Source organism: Ursus arctos, unplaced genomic scaffold, assembly GCF_023065955.2.
Source record: "Ursus arctos isolate Adak ecotype North America unplaced genomic scaffold, UrsArc2.0 scaffold_15, whole genome shotgun sequence".
NCBI classification, from domain to species: Eukaryota; Metazoa; Chordata; class Mammalia; order Carnivora; family Ursidae; genus Ursus; species Ursus arctos.
This window is the reverse complement of record NW_026622819.1, coordinates 40,259,786-40,272,165: the sequence shown is the minus strand read 5'-3', so window position 1 is coordinate 40,272,165 and position 12,380 is coordinate 40,259,786. Positions and strand designations below refer to the sequence as shown.

At 53.3% G+C, this 12,380-nt stretch overlaps 1 protein-coding gene across 4 annotated transcripts in view; it reads right to left on the bottom strand.

Annotated features, from left to right (window-relative positions):
* PPARGC1B (PPARG coactivator 1 beta) overlaps positions 1 to 12,380 on the bottom strand; it is a 108,889-nt gene that overhangs the window by 36,010 nt on the left and 60,499 nt on the right. The gene's annotated exons all lie outside the window — the stretch shown is intronic.

The window sequence follows — 12,380 nt, the reverse complement described above, 5'->3', positions numbered from 1 at the left end:
ACCGCATTAATAGTGATTTCTCTGGCCTTCTCCATATTTAGAGAGGCTTTCTGAAGGGGTGCCTTGGGTGACCCAGTTCTCTTTGAAAGGTCTGACTTGAGGCCTTGTTGCTCTGCCCGCCTCCGCAGGCCCCCTGGCGGCGCTGGAGGGCACCACACAGGACTGGCAGCCACCGCCATCCCTGCGCGCTTACCAAACGTCAAGGGCCGCACGAAGGGATTCTTAAAGCCACCGTTGCGGGGCAGGTGTCACTGTCCCCATGTCACTCCTTAGGGAACTCAGAGATCCAGTCCCTTGGATCAGTCTGCCAGGCCTGCTGTAACACAGCACCACAGGCTGGGGGCCTAAAGGACAGCCATGTGCGATCTTCCGGGTCTGGGGGCTGGAGGCTAAGCTCCAGGTGTTGACAGGGGCGGCTCCTTCTGAGGCCACTCTTGCTGCCTTGTGAATGGCCTTCGCCCTGGATGTCTTCCCATCGTCTTGCCTCTGTGGGTGCCTGTCTCTGTGTCCACACTTCCCGTTTTGATAAAGAGACCAGCCATACTGGATTAAGGGTCCATGCTAATAATGACCTCACTTTACCTTGATGACCTCTGTAAAGACCCTGTCTCCAAATCAGGTCACATTCCCAGATGCTGGGGGTCAGGACTCAAAAATATCTTCTTTCAACCCCCAGCACCCAGGGTCCCAGAACAGTGAAGCTGAGATTCAAAGCCAAGTCTCTCTGCTCCCTGCAAAGCCTACGCCATCACCTGGCATCTGCTTCTGAAAGTGGAAAGGAACATTCAGACCATTTATTCCCACTTACCGATGGAAAGGTGGGGGTTTTCGGACAAGGGCTCGGAAAGATCCAAGTTCACGGCTGTGCAGGCACAGGGCTAGGGCCACACACACTGCACTGTGCACTGGCCTCCTGCAGATAGCCCCCTCTGGTCCCCACCATTGATCCATTTACACCCCTGCCATGGGATGCCGCTCTGGTTGCTGAGCCTTCTGAGCCCGTTCCTCCAGCAGCATCACACCGCTGATGGGAAAAGGCTGTGGCTGCCCTAAGCCAGGGAGATAAATGGCCCTAGCAGTGGATTAATGGTGTTTTGTACAGATTCACGTAAGTGGCTTCATTGGAAGCCTGTGTATCTTGTTGGAAATCGATTCCCTGCTTAAGAAAGAATGCATCTTCAGGAAAAATTGGTGGCTCCACTTTCCTGACTACAATCAGCGAATCGTCAAGCTTAGTCCCTGGCCTAGAGCACACTGTCAGAGTTACTGAGCGGAAGGAAGCAGGAGGGGGAAGAAGGCGGGCTGCAGTGACAGCCTTAATGGGTTTGGGGCCCATCCACACTCACTATGTGTCTTTCACCACGCGCACACTTCACTATGTCACCTGCCCTCTCAGTTCTCACTGCCCTCTCTAGAAGAGAGAACATCCAGCAGACAGACCTTGTGGACCCCTCCTGCTCAAGCATTCGGTACAATTCTGTACTAATCTAGTTTCTGAAATCCACATAGGCTTTCGGGAAACATCTAGGTAGAACTTGGCACTTAACTAATAAGTAAATGAATGAATGAATTTACCGAGGGGGAGACAAAGGTGGAGCGGGAAGGACTGTCGTGAAATGGAAAGAGGCCTAGACAAAGGTCTGAGCCCTGCCTTTGCCTTTTTTTTTTTTTTAAGATTTTATTTATTTATTTGGCAGACAGAGAGAGAGCCAGCGACAGAGGGAACACAAGCAGGGGGAGTGGGAGAGGAAGAAGCAGGCTCCCAGCAGGAGCCCGATGCGGGCCTGATCCCAGGACCCTGGGATCATGCCCTGAGCCGAAGGTAGACGCCTAACAACTGAGCCACCCAGGCGCCCCCTCGCCACTAACACTAATCCTTTCAGGACAGTATATAACTTTGGCCGCCTTGGTTTCTACTGACAAAATGGGGATAATAAAAAGAATCCTACCTCACAGGGTTCTTACAAAGATAAAACAACATAGATTGGGACCCTAGCATACACGAGATACCCCGTGAATGGTGGTCACAGATACAACCCCCACAGTAGACTTTCAAGTGACATTCACAGCCATGGTCTCATTGGTCAGCATCCCCACTTGACAGATGGAAAAACGGGGGCTCTCAGAAAGTCAATGCTTGACCTTGTCTTCTGACCCATCCCCTCAGTCCTAAGCCTACTGGCTCTTCCAACCCTGTGTTCTTCAACCTCCGCCAACCCCCTGATCCCAGTGCTATCATCATTCATGGTTTCTGTGGAAGAAATTCCCTTGCCCTGACAGCCAGACTATACTAGCTCTCTCCAGACCTGCCTGGGATGGCGGGGCGCAGGGCCCCCAGCCGGGCCTGACGGACCTCTTGACCACCATCCTGAATACTCTAGTACGGGGGGATAGTGAGGGTGGCATGCTACTGCCAGCTCAGAGCCTCCTCCACTGACAAGAAGCTGTATTTGATGGTCTGAGGCAAGTTTTCCCTTTTAAATTGCAATCAGGATTGCGCAGACCAGCCACGGGATCTGCTGGGGTGGCAGGTACCTGGCAGTCGGGTCACCTTCCCCTCCTTCCTAACCACAGTGGATGCCACTAACTGAACACAACTATACTTCCTGCTGAGCCCCAAGCCTGTGCAACATGGAGCCTTGGCAGCCACTACTGATCAGTGAGAACTGGCTGGTCTAGACCTAGGACTCTGCCCGGCACTTGCCTTTTTAGAAGGAAGTAAGGCAGATGTTCATGAGGTCCCTGCAAAGCCATTTCATTAAGCAGATGTTTCATTCTCCTCCCACCTCTGTTATCTGGCTGGCCTCCCACCCATTCCCCTTCTTAATAATGGTGGCAGCCTACTGATTTTTCTTTGGAAAGCTGCCCCTCCATACCACCCAGACGGCCCAGGTAAGTGCCGTCTGGCTAATTAAAATGCTTCATCCAGTGATCACAACAAGTACTTCACCTGGTTCAGAGGTGGATCAGAGTGAACACCAAACTCTGCTAGAGCACGTAGACAAAGGGGCTGAGCTGGCTGATTTTAATTCTGGAGAGGCTGGCAGCCATCTTTGCCACAACCTGGGAAGAGAGCCTGCCTCAGAATGAAGTGGGCATGGGGACTGCAGAGCCAAGAAGCAGACAGAGAGAGTCCCGATAAAGTAATTCGAACACCTGGACCCAGCTGTGCCTGAAGCCACTCTATTCTCTTTACTCTACAGTCAGATGAGTGAAAACGTTCCCTTTCCAGATTCCATGCCAGTTGGAGTTTCTGTCACCTATCAATGAAAAAGTTATGACTAATTCATCTCTCTTACATTTAAAAAAAAAAAATCGAATCTTCCCACTGTCTTCCAAATTAGTGCAAAACTCCTAAAGAGGCTTTCAGGAGAATAGTAAGAAGAGTAACCGATCTTAGTCCACACAGAAGTACTTACAGCAGCCACTGAAATAAGACTCAGAAGCCACATATACAAAGTAAAGCTCCAGAAGAATAAGTAGAAAAAAAATTTTCTGAAGATTGTATTTATTTATTTATTTTTTTGACAGAGAGAGAGAGAGAGAGCACAAGTAGGGGAAACAGCAGAGACAGTGGGAGAAGCAGGCTCCCCATCGAGCAGAGAGCACCATGTGGGGCTCAATCCCAGGACCCTGAGATCATGACATGAGCCGAAGGCAGACGCTTCACCAACTGAGCCACCCAGAAAATTCTCTAGGCATCCCCGAAAATTGAGGGGTCCCGAGCCTAGCCTAAAAGAACAAACACCCAGAGCTTTGATAAGCCAGGCCATTGAAAGGCTCTGCCACCAAAACACTCAAGGCTAAGCCCCTCAACCCACCCCTCCAGTGCACGCTCAGGGCTTCGTGTAAAGGTGACCCACAGGTCATCAGTTCTGGTGAGAGTGCGCTCTCCAGGCTGGAGAGCAAAATGGGTTCCAGAACTCCAAACTGGGCTACAAGGTCGGGCCAGACCCAGCTCACCAGGAAGGGTGACCAGTTACCGGTGACCTTCAGTAGGCAGGGCAACAGGATGGAGCTCTCCTAACCCGCCAGACACGTTAACCAACACTGTCCATCTCCTCCCGTGACAACAGCGTCCACCGACGCCCACAGTGCCCCAGAGCCGCAGGGGGGACTCTCCAGAGCACCCGCTGGCTGGGCTGCTTGCTTACTGGGGGTCAGCTGTGCTTCCTCCCAAACCCATGTGTTACTATAAACGCTTGATCCAACGGAATGAATCCCCGATCGGGGTACAGGCGCCCTGCTGCTGTGCGTGTGGCCCGGGCAGGAGATGAGCTGGGATTTGGGCGCTGGCACCACCAACAGCCCTAGAGCAAAAGACTGGAAATAATGTGCATATCACATGGCTTCGTTATGATGTTTCATAATTTTGCACTTTCCCTGACTTCTTCCTAAGAATTCCCCGCTCCAGTCCCCACCACACCCTGCCACCCCCAGCTACTGTTCCCACTCCCATCAGATAAGATGCCTACTGTAGTTGGCTTGCGGCCTGCATGGAACAGGAAATCAATCCTTACGAAGGCCTACAAACACAGCACAGAAGGGGGGGTGCTGGGAGACTCTGCAGAGAGAACTCTAGAGACTCATCTCTTATTTTGCAGCTAAGGAAACTGAGGCAGAAAGTCTCCTGGGGTGGGTGCTATCAGACTCTGCCATCGCCTTTCTTCCTCCCTGTTGTCTTCCAGCGGCCCCTTATCCAGCAGAGATCTGCAAAGTCTCCTGCAGCTGCGGCCAGGCAAGGTCACCTGGGCTGGAGCGGCTCTTAGATGCTCCGGCAGGTGGCCACGTGGGGCCCCAGTGCCCCTCCCTTGGCAGCTATGCCCCGGCCCCCCTGCGTCCCTGCTGGCACCTGTCAGGGCTGCCTTTCAGAAGGCACAGGCTGCCCCCGAGGCCCAGGAAGGTGGTGTGCACTGCATTTTTTATTTTATTTTATTTTTTTTAAAGATTTTATTTATTTATTCGACAGAGATAGAGACAGCCAGCGAGAGAGGGAACACAAGCAGGGGGAGTGGGAGAGGAAGAAGCAGGCTCCCAGCAGAGGAGCCTGATGTGGGGCTCGATCCCATAACGCCGGGATCACGCCCTGAGCCGAAGGCAGACGCTTAACCGATGTGCCACCCAGGCGCCCCCATGCATTTTTTTATTTTAAAACAGGAAAAGGCTGAAGTATATCCTGCCCCTTGCGTGAGCGAGGGAGCGAGCGAAGGTGTTTTGGGGACAGTTGATCCGCGCATTGTGCCAGCCTGCAGTTGCAGTCCGTCTTACGCACTTGAGTTCAAGGGCTCCTGAATTCAAAGGAGAGTGGCAGGAAAAGTGCCGGGTCAACTGCAGGGCGCGTGCAGGTATCCGTTGTGAAGCTTCGCGGAGGCAGAGGCGGCTCTGGCTCGTCACCTGCTAGTTGCCGGGCGTCACCTAGCCTCTTGGCATCTCCTGAGACCAGCCTCCTCCAGGGAACTGTTGCAGGGTTTGAGTTTCCAGCCTGGGGCCTCTGCGCTGCCGCTGCCTCCACCTGGACTGCCTCCTCTCCCTTGCACCTTCCCCGGCTGGGCGCTGCTGACCTGGGCGATTAGCGTCTCTCCCAGGTGGGCCTTCCTGACCACCGGAACATCGCCCCGCTGCCATGCCCTCAGGCAGCACTTTCTGTTCCCTGATGTCCTCTCCTCCCCCTTTTATTTTGCAGAATTTAAAAAAATCGTGGTAAAATATAGAGAACATAAAATTAATCTTTGTAGCCATTTTTAAGTGCACAGTGCGCAGCCACTGAGTACGGTGACGCTGTCGTGCGGCCGTCCCCACCAGCCCTCTCCAGAGCTCGTCCCCAGTTTTCACGCACCCACCTCTGCACTGTCTTGCACCCACACCCCTGACTCGAAGCTCCCCGCGAGCAAGGCCTATGTCTGTCTTGGTCCCTGCTGTTTCCCCAGTCCCGAGCGGATACTCAGCACATAGTAGGTGCTCAATAAACAAAATGAGATCGAAGTGGCTGTGCCTTGTGAATTGGGCCTGAAAGTAGGAAGGCCACATGGGTATTTTTTCCCATACAGCCCCAAGATGAGGCCAAAATGCCCGGTAGCCTCTGTGACCAGACCATGATTTCAAGTTTTTTTCCAACTTGGTGGGGGCAAAACCGCCAAGAGCTCCTTTTCTTTCCTGGTTCCAGGCCCCTTTTCGAGGTCAAGAATGAAGATATCCGATCACACAAACCACCTGACATGAACACTCACCATTTCAACACATCAGCTCGACCCAGAGCAACATTTTATCAGTCGCTGAAGGGCAAGCACAAAAATAGACTACAGAGAGCAAATGCCACTCTCAGCAGTGGTGGAAAGGCTCTGGCACGCGGCGACCCACGGCCTGGGGACCCTCTGTCACACTCGTACACAGAAATCGCAAGGTGGAATCAGAGCCAGGATTAGGGTGGGGGAAGGGAGGCAACCCCCCTTGGGCACCAAAACACTCCGTAATCAAGACAGATCGTATCTAATGCAACACTCTGAAAAAATTCAAAAATTAATGCAAAAACCCCATGATGAGCAAAACATCAAAATTCTAAATAAAAACAGGCCAGTAGTATGGATTCTTCCTTTCGCTTCCGGCCCCTACGTGACTCTGTATGGCACTCTTCCTGCTCCTTCCTTTAAATAAAGATTCGGCGTGTGCTCTGCATGGACAGGTAGGTGCCGGCTCATTCTTCTTCAACGTTGCATTGAAATACGATTTCTCTTGATAACTGACTTTTTCTGGCATCTCCTTAAATTTTGTGCCTGAGCCCTGCGTCTCCCTCGCCTCACCCTCAGGCCAGCCTGGATGAGACGGTCAGTTACTGTATGTGCGGAGGACCGAAGGGAGATCAGTCACCACCAAGATCAAGTCACTCCGGCCTCCCTTTCCACATCTCTACAAGGGACCCGGGACCCTCTGGTGGCTGTGGAATGATCCCAGGCCTGTCCAGTGTGGTGTGTCAGAAGGAAAGGTGTGCTGTCTGTGAGGAACTGTTGTTATAAACTTTTCTCAAAGGTAGTGAATGGTCCAAGCGAGCGGGAAGCCGCATTCGGTACGGAGGTGAGCTGCGGAACACCTGCCCTATTTATCACGAAAGGAGTGAGGTTTGCTAAATGAATAGACTTTGCTTAAGAAGAGAAAGAGCTGGGGTGTCTGGGTGGCTCAGTCGGTTAAGCGTCTGTCTTCAGCTCAGGTCACGATCCCATGGGCCTGGGATCGAGTTCCACATCAGGCTCCCTGCTCAGCAGGGAGTCTGCTTCTCCCTCTGCCCCTTCCCCCTGCTCATGTACTCGTTCTCTCTCTCTCTCTCAAAAATAAATTAATTAATTAAATAAAATAAAGAAGAGAAAGAGGTAAGGGGCGCCTGGGTGGCACAGTCAGTTAAATTTCAGACTCTTGATTTCGGCTCAGGTCATGATCTCAGGGTTGTAAGATTGAGCCCCACCTCGGGCTCCATTTTGGGTGCAGAGTCTGCTTGGGACGCTCCCTCTCCCCCAACCCTGTGCACGCATGCATGTGTACTCTCTCTTTCTAAAATAAGTAAATACATTTTTTTTTAAAAAAGAGAGAGGAAGAGATTAGAGCAGATTCACGGTTCTCCCTGCAACCAGGACACCCCCCTCCCATCCTGATCCCCTTCCTGAATGGGAAGAAAGGCAGAGGGTTTCAGCTCGCCCTGGGAAACGGGCCCACTCCATACTGCCGACATTTTAATCAAGTTGTGGCAATCCTGAGCTGGCTGGCACTTTCCTTCCTCGTCCCATTTTGTGGGGGTTTCCTCAAAATGTGAATTTCCTTGTGGGGGGTGTCTGGCACATACCAGCCATCCTCATACGTGAGCTGGATAAACAGCCCCTGGCTTTGGGATGACAGAAAAGTTCTGGAAATAGATGGTAGTGATATTTGTATGACATTGTGAATGTGCTGAATGGCCCTGAACTAGACCCTTAAAAAATGCTCAATTTTATGTGATGTACAGCTTACCACAACAAAATAAAAATAAATATTAAAAAGTCCCAGAGACCTTAAAAAAAAAGGAGCCGGCGCACTCCATCTGGAGGTATTCTCTGGGGTCCCACAGTGTCCATGTTCTTCGGTTCTATTTCTGTGTCTCTTACCCGGCAGCCAGGCCAGACGCAGACAGCTGGGCCAGGGCTCGGCTGAGAAGCCCTTTTGCCTGTTAGCACCTTTATAAATAACCCACGAGGCAGAAAGGGGGTCCTGGCAGGGGAGTGAAGGTCAGGCAGCCCCTTTGTGGCATTTGAGGAAATGTCACGCGCAACAGGCCAGCAAGGGCCCAGCTCCCATCTCCAGACCGGTGCTGCCCGTGCTGACTGCGACTCTGCCCCCGTGCCAGGGAGCCTCGGGGCGGCACTGCCACCAGCACAGGCAGCGCTAAGGTGGCTGGCTCCCGGGGGTTCCCAGCGGCACCCCTGGGCGGGTGGAGGGGTAGTGGATAGCTGAGGGTCCCCCCCCAGCCTGGCTGAAGTCAGCTCCCCAAGCGCCCAGGCCAGGGCTCGGCCACCGGCACACCAGCCTCAGCTCCTCAGCCAACACACAGGACCCGCTGAGGGAGAGATGACTCAGCAACGCTCAAGCCGCTCAAGCCGCCACCGCCCCTGCTGGGGCTGCTGCACAGCGTGGGAGCGGGAGGGGCCTCACGGCCCATCTGGCCCTGCGGTTCCCACGCTGGGCTCCCTGGGGAACCCCCTGCATCATCTCTCCCACAGCCCACCGGGGCCCTGGGCTTTGAAGTGGGAGAGATTATAAGGGAGTTAATTAATGAGTTTTTTCCATTTTTATTAACTAAAAACCATACGGTGGCAACCAGCACACGCCTATTGAACCTGAGTGAATTCCACATTACGAGCTTGGCAAAACACAAATACATAAAAAGCCAAACTTCGATTTCTTTCTTACATATCAGAAAGATGGTAACATTATACTTTGCACACGAATTCTAGATTCCCCCATACCCACACACTCATATAGACTTATTATTCACACACACTATTTCGTGGGCCACGGAAGGGCTTTTGGAGGTTCATTTGAATCCTCGGCCTAAAAAGCCAGTCCTCAAGTAGGTGGTACTCACCACTCAGAGCACCTGAGGGGCACGTGACAGCCCAGCAAAGGGGCACTCCCCCATTCTGCAGATGAAAACGTAAGGCTCAGGGAGGTAGCAGGACTGTGCTAGGCAGAATGTGAATCCAGACCCAGCTACCGATCTCTCTGCGGCTACACCCTCCTCCCCCGCCCAGGCTGACCACAGCTGTCAGTAACACTGTGGGGGGTGGGGAGCTCTTTTCCCTGCTCTGTGCAAGTTTATCTACTAGACTTTGAAATAATGGGGAGGGGAAAACGTTCTCAAAGCCCTGCTAGTACCTTGGAGATTCTTTCTGGGTTCAGGAAGCCCGGGTTGCAAGCTGCTGGTGTAGACCAACAGAGGAGGGAGCCAAGGCCCCACCCGAGAGGGCAGGGGCTTTTCCCACCACCACCAGGGAGCAGGGGGCAGAGCTGAGACTAGGGTCAGTCACTCACTCTCCTATTTAAAAGCCTTCGCTGACTTCTCACTACCCTGGCCAAACACCCGAAGTACTCACCAGGCTATGAGGCCCAGTGCGGCCTGGCCTGCCCCCTCCCCCACCGTCAGGTGGACTTGCCCACCCTCCCCATGCTACAGACACGGTGGCCACTTTCTCCCTGCAACAAAACCCTCTCGGCTTGGGCTTCCCACCTGGTACACTTCCCCAGGTCCCTGGCCATGCTGCCAGCATTCAGTCTCGGTGAGAGAGGCCCTTCTTTCCCTAACACTCAACTCACCCGGTCACAGTGAAATGTTATCCACAGCACAAACCCAGGGGCTGTCTGTCTCCCCTCCAGAATGTACGCTGCACCAGGGTAAGGGACTGGGCTTGGCCCCTGTCGAATCCCAGTGCCTGGAACAGTGTCTGGCACAGAGTAGGGATGCACTAAACCTCTGTGGGGTGGGTGAGGCAGATGGGGGGTTGGGGTAGAGCCCCCATTTCCCAGGGCAGTTTTGACATCTCTGCTTCATATTATTATGATCCCTGCAAAGTCTCCCTCACACTCACCCCCTGCCTCTCCTGGGGGTGGGGAGGGGGTGGTTTCCTTCCATATCCATTTATTCCCTTATGGAAACTCCTGCCTTTCCTTTTCCAGTGGGTCAGATGATGAGAAACCCAGACCCATGGGCTCCCAGATAAAGCTGGTGGGAAACAGATTCTCTATGGCCCCAGCAGGCCCTCCCTCATCACGTGGTCAGTGAGAGCCAGAGGAGAAGGGCGGCCAAGAAGGCCTGTTTAGCAGACCCCCTCTCCCTTGTGTCCCCGATCCCTGAGGCGCTGTCCCCTCCCAGCCACAGGTGGACCTGCCTTATGCAGAAGGGTGTTCACTGGGAACAGAAAACAGAGTTGCGTCCGGACAAATCCCCCATTTCCATTCCCTTCTTCTGCTGTGTCCCACGAGGTGGTACCATCACAGGCTTTCCGGCCAGGGCAGGGCTGCTTTAGCAAGCACTAATGGTGGAGGAACAGGCCCCTAAACTATGAACTGGAAACCATGTGACAATGCTTGACTATCCCCGAAGCCTGATGGGAAATAGGCAGGAAGTGAGGAGCTCTCAAACACAGAACGGTGAGGTCTCTCCGGGAGTTCCCGCCATCCCCGCATTGTCAGGGCCATATGAACCTGCTTTTTCTGTCAGGTGAGCTTTCCCTCACCCCACTGGGATTGGAGGTCTCAGGACTCCTAAGAATCCTTTATGCTGTAAACTAGACCTTCTCCCATCTGATCCTCACAACAAGACAAAAGTTAAGCCATTTTTCCATTGGGGGAAGCAAAAATTCAGAGAGGGGAAATAATTTGCCTAAAGTCACACAGAAAGCTGAAGCCAGGGGCGCCTGGGTGGCTCAGTTGGTTAAGTGTCTGCCTTCGGCTCAGGTCATGATCTTAGGGTCCTGGGATCGAGCCCTCCATTGGGTTCCCTGCTCAGCGGGGAGCCTGCTGCTCCCTCCCCCTCCCCCTACTCATGCTTTGTCTCTCTCTCTCTCTTTCTCTCTCAAATAAATAAATAAAATCTTTAAAAACAATAACAAGAAAGAAAGCAAGCAAGCTAAAGAGAGAAGCAGGACTCGCAACCCCAAGACGGCTGACTCCTAGTTGAAGCAGTAACAGAGAACACTGACTGGGGGTCACAACCCCGAATTCTCTGCACTACTGGCATGCAATACTTGAATGAGTCCCTCTACTTCTCTGAGCCTCAGTTTCCCTATGTTCCAACACTGGCCAGCATCAGAGACCGTGGTCAGTCAACTGGGGCTTTGGGACGTGCAGGCCCAGCCCATGATGCGCTGGGCATGGTGGGAAAGCCTCGGATGCCCCTTCAGCAGCCGCTAACAAGGGGGAGAGAGGGTACAAACAGTGGTGGCCACTGAGGAATGGAGCTCGTGGTGGCATGTGGTTGCACGGGCATCACAGGAGGGCATGAGCAAGATCCGCGAGCTCCGAACTACGCTATTCAAAGCGTGGTCCGTGGACCAGCAGCATCGGCTTCAGCTGGAGCTTACTAAATTCTGCAGACTGTCATGCTGAATCCAGACCTCCTGAATCAGAACGTGCATGGGAACAAGATCCCCGGATGATTCATAAGCACGTTCAAGGTCGGGATGCAAATATTTTTAAATGACTAGTCAGGTTGTAGCATGTGATCTTGGGCTCAGCACCTCGATCCTTTGAGCCCCAGCATCCCTGTCTGCAGAGGACAGACAGTGACATGCACCCCTCGAGGGACGGCTGTGAGGGTTACGTAAGAACCTGCCCGGTGTCTGCCCGGTTCCCCGCAGGTAACACGCCCGAACTGCTGGTTCCTTTCCTTCCTGGAAGGCCTCTCCTTCCATTCCGAGTCCTGCCTGCACATCTGGGAGACGAGGAAAAGACCCCCACGGGGCAGCAACAGATGGGGCCAGGGTGGGAGCAGAGGGAAAGGAAGACAGAAGAGGAAATAAAGCAGCAAAAAAAGCAAACAGAAAACAAGCAGCAGAGACCATCTGAATCCCCAAGAGGGAGGCGACATGTGAAACCCAGAGACACGGCCGTTTCAGCTCACGTCCTGCACCACCCGGGCTATCAAGCACCGTTAGAAGCCACCAGGCCGGGAGGGACAGAGGAGGAAGAGCCACACACTGTGTCCCCTCGGGCCAACATGTGACAGCGCCTTTCCAGGTCCGCTGTGCACCGGTCCTGTGGCCAGGGTGGAAACGACGCCAACAGTCACTGGAGCAACCAGACGGAAGCCAGGGGTTTGGGGCGAACCCTGAGAAGGGTCACACTTGACTGGAGGACACAGATCC